The sequence below is a fragment of the Ochotona curzoniae genome, unplaced genomic scaffold (genome assembly GCF_017591425.1).
Source record: "Ochotona curzoniae isolate NIBS_2020 unplaced genomic scaffold, NIBS_Ocur_1.0 contig_209, whole genome shotgun sequence".
NCBI classification, from domain to species: Eukaryota; Metazoa; Chordata; class Mammalia; order Lagomorpha; family Ochotonidae; genus Ochotona; species Ochotona curzoniae.
In genome coordinates, this window is record NW_024465321.1 from 6591 (window position 1) to 11198 (window position 4608).

General features: G+C 48.1%; 1 pseudogene; it reads left to right on the forward strand.

Annotated features, from left to right (window-relative positions):
- Nucleotides 1-1334: 1334 nt before the first annotated feature.
- LOC121150231 lies at nucleotides 1335-2135 on the forward strand (annotated as a pseudogene).
- Nucleotides 2136-4608: the final 2473 nt, after the last annotated feature.

Genomic DNA, 4608 nt, shown 5'->3' on the forward strand with positions numbered 1-4608 from the left:
TCAATGCATTTTTCCCATTTAAAAAAAAAAAAAAAAAAGTTTACATTTAGAAAATCTCACTTAGGGCCCGGCGCAGTGGCGCAGTGGTTAAGGTCCTCGCCTTGCACGCCCTGGATCCCACATGGGCACCGGTTCTATCCCGGCAGCCCCGCTTCCCATCCAGCTCCCTGCCTGTGGCCCAGGAAAGCAGCAGAGGACAGCCCAAAGTTTTGGGACCCTGCACCCGTGTGGGAGACCCTGAAGAGGCTCCTGGCTTCGGATCGGCATTGTATCGGCCGTTTTGCTCACTTGGGGAGTGAATCATCGGATGGAAGATCTTCCTTTCTGTCTCTCCTCTCTGTATATCCGCCTTGCAATTAAAAATAATAATAATAATAATAATAAATAATAATAAAAGAATTCCTAGCCTCTTGTGCCCTAAGACAATGTTTGTGCCTGATGAAATACAACTCTTTCTTCCTTAAGATTTAGTTTACTTTTAATGCAAAGTCGGATATACAGAAAGAAGGAGAGACAGAGGGTAAGATTTTCTGTCCGATGATTCATTTCCCAAGTGACCACAAAGGCTGGTGCTTGCTGAAACAGAGCCAGGAGCTGGGATCTCCCTCCAGGTCTCCAACAGGGGTGCAGGGTCCCAAGGCTTTCCCAGGCCACAAGCAGGGAGCTGCATGGGAAGCAGGGCTCCCAGGATTAGAACCAGCGCTTGTCTATTAACTTGTTCAAAAAAGTTTCAGGAGTTTTTATAAAGGCAGAGAAGAGAGTGTTTGCAAAAGGGGGAAAGTAGTTTGCTGCTTCTTTAAGGACTGAGAGAGCAAGAAGAGGAAAGAAAGAAAGGCAGAAAGAAGTTTGAGTCTGGGGCTTAAGCCTCTCCAATAAAAAAAAAAAAAATCACAACGACAATAATAATAATCGCAGTAGGTGGCAACTTCGGCCCGAGGCTGAGGGAAGCACTGCTTTTTTGATTCCAATTCCAGTTCAATTCACTTCTCTTTCTCTCTCTCTCTCTCTCTCTCTCTCTCTCTCTCTCCTCCCTCATTCTTCCCCCACCACCCCGCCCAGTCCCATTCCTTCCTTCCCTCCCCAAATTGCTCTCCTCCACCTGGTCTCCTCTCAGAACCACGAGCTCCACATTCAGTCCCACCCGCCCGCCTCCCCTTTACCTCCTCTGCCTCCTGTGCACCCTGCCCATGCCCCCACCCCAGTTCCCAGCCTCACCGAGGGTCTCAGGCCTCCAGCAGGCCAGGCCCACGCAAACAGCGCCCGCATGTACAACAGATGGAGAAGCAGCTCAAGCTGCTGGGCCCACAGCTGAATTTCGGGGGACGGTGGTGGCGATGACAACCAAAAGGCCCATGAATGCCTTCATGGTGTGGTCCCTTGGGCAGCTTCACAAGATGACCCAGGAGAACCCCAAGATACACAACTTTGATATTAGCAAGCACCTGGGCCCCGAATAGAAGCTCAGTCGGAGATGGCGAAGCTACCGTTCATGGCCAAGGCCAAGCGACTGCAGGTGCTGCACAAGAAGGAGCACCTGGATTATAAATATCAGCTGTGGCGGAAAACCAAGATGCTCATGAAGAAGCATAAGTACACGCAGCCCCCAGCAGCAACAGCATGGCCTGCGTGGTCGAGGTGGATGCCAGTCTGGGCGAGGGCATGAACCAGCACATGGACAGCTATGCACATGTGAACAGCTGGAGCAACGGCAGCTGCAGCATGATGCAGCACCAGCTGGGATGCCTGCAGCACCTGGGCCTCAACACGCATGGCGCGGCTCAGATGCAGCCCAAGCACCACTACGATGTTAGTGAGCTGCAGTATAACCCATGACCAGCTCGCAGACCTACATGAACGGCTCTCCCACCTACAGCATGTCCTCCTCGCAGCAGGGCACCCCCGCAATGGCGCTTGGCCCCAAGGCCAGCTCCAGCCCCTCCGTGCTTATCACTTCCTCCCACTCCAGGGTGCCCTGCCAGGCCAGGGACCTCCAGAACATGATCAGTGTGTACCTCCCTGGTGCCGAGATGGCAGAGCCCGCCACCCCAGCAGACTGCACCCTGTCGCAGCATTACCAGAGCGGCCCGGTGCCCGGCCCGGCCATTAACTGCACATTGTCCCTCTCGCACATGTGAGGAGGCCCTCCGGACAGCGGACTGCAGAAGGACTAGGGGTGGGAGGGGATGTTAGGGGGTGATAGTGGGGTGGGGAGTAGGGGGAAAGACATTTTCAGAGGAAAAGGAAATGGGAGGGGTGCAAAAGTAGAGTGAGAAGGAAGCATGAAAAATAAAAGTACATGCAACAAAAATGCTGGTGTGCCGACAAAGAACATTTCATTGCTCACAGCAAATGGCGGCTTCAGAGGAGACCACCCATCTCTTCTATGTTCAACACAAAACGTGCGACGCCAACAAGAGAACTTTATAAAAGATGTAAAGATGCTGGACTTCTTTTTTGGAGGGACTATTTTTGTACAGAGAGAAAACCAGGGGAGGGCCAGGGGAGTGGACCTTGTATAGATCCGAAGGAAAAGAAAACTGCACATGTTTTTTTTTTTTTAATTGAAAGGTGGATATACAGAGAGGAGGAGAGATAGGGAGGAAGATCTTCCATCAGATAATTCACTCCCCAAGTGAGCACCAATGGCTGGAGCTGAGCCAATCTGAAGCCAAGAGCCATAAACTCTTAGGGTCTCCCACGAGGGGGCAGGATCCCAAGGCTATGGGACATCCTCCACTGCTTTCCCAGGCCACAAGCAGGGAGCTGGATGGGAAGCAGGCTGCCGAGATTAGAACTAGCGACCATATGGGATCCCGGGCGTGCAAGGAGAGGACTTCAACCACTATGTCACTGCGCTGGGCCCTATACACAACTTTTTAAAAGTTCTAGTGGTGTGGCCGGAGCTTTGCAGGAGGTTTGCAAAAATCTTTACTGATAATATTAAGAGCTAGTCTCCAAGCGACAAGGGAAAAAATGTTTTAATATTTGCAAGCAAGTTTTGTACAGTATTTATGGAGATAAACATGGCAACCAAAACGTCCATTGTTTCTAAGCTGAGAATTTGCCAAAAATTTTCAAGAAGTGGCTTCCTGCTGGATTTTGATTTCTGCAGCTGAGTTCAGGACAGTTGCAAACATGGTAAGAAGAGAATTAATTTGATTTGGACATTTTAATTATTTTAAAAAATTATATAAAAGGAAAAAAATTGAATGAGTACCTGCAAAAACTATCTTCGTAGTCTTGTTTTTCAAAAGGGCAAGGGTTTTTATATTGAACTAAATTTCTTTTAACTTTCTGTTAAACAAAAATGGCCACGCAGGTTGACATCATTGGTAATTGATAATAGATTTTGTTCAGTCCCAAACTTTACATTTTGCTCAGTAGAAAGAGCAATGAAATAAAATTACTGGGTTTGAAATATTATCTTATGGTTTGTAATATTGTGTAGATTTACTGTGATATTTTAAGGATTCCTCCACATACCTCCACCTGTTTTATTTTTTCTGTAGTGTATTTTAAAAGATTTGGCTCTGTATAATTTGGATCAGGCTGCTGAGAATCCACGTATATATGATGTTGGGATCCTTGAAGTGAATGTGGGGGACAGGCAGGTGTGAAGAGTATTGTTCCATTGCAGGCAGGGCCACAAGGAATGCCCCGCTGTATGGCAGGGCCCAGCGGATGTCTCCACAACCACCTGAATGCAGCTCCACCTTCTTTTGCATGGACACTGGACCACCCTGTGGAAGAATTCTTTTTTCTTTTTTTTTTTTTTTTTTAGATTGATTTACTATATTACAAAGTCAGATATACGGATATACAGAGAGGAGGAGAGACAGAGAGGAAGATCTTCTGTTTAATGATTCACTCCCCAAGTGACTGACCGCAACGGCCGGTGCTGTGCAGATCCAAAGCCGGGAACCAGGAACCTGTTCCGGGTCTTCCACGTGGGCGCAGGGTCCCAAAGCTTTGGGCCGTCCTCGACTGCTTTCCCAGGCCACAAGCAGGGAGCTGGATGGGAAGTGGAGCTGCTGGGATTAGAACTGGTGCCCACATGGGATCCTGGTGCATTCAAGGCAAGGACTTTAGCAGCTAGGCCACCTCGCCGGGCCTGGCATTGTTTGCTGCTGTGGAGTTGGCTTTTTTACTCAATGTGAGCTTGGAGGTTAATGTCAATAATGATGTCTTGCAAAAGGGCCTTCTATTATTCATACTGTCTTGACTATCCCCATTGACCTTATGCTAATCAAGGGACCTATATTTAGGGTTTCATTTGTTCCTTGATCTTTAGGTTCTCCTTTTCTTTGTGATTCAAGATAAAGTTATAGAAGAATTCTTGAAGGAACTTCTAATGTTTTAATGTAAAATAAATGACAGAATTATCCTTAGAAAGTCCTCGTGTTGCAAGAGTCAAGATACCATACAGGCACTGGTTCTGATCCTGGCAGCCCTGATTCACATCCATCTCCCTGCTCATGGGCTGGGACAGCAGTCAAGGTTGGACCAAAGCCTTGGAACTCTGGACTTGTGTGAGAGAACCAGAAGAAGCTCCTGGCTTCTGGTTATAGATCAGTGCTGCTCAAGCTGCTGTGGTCACTTGGGGAGTGA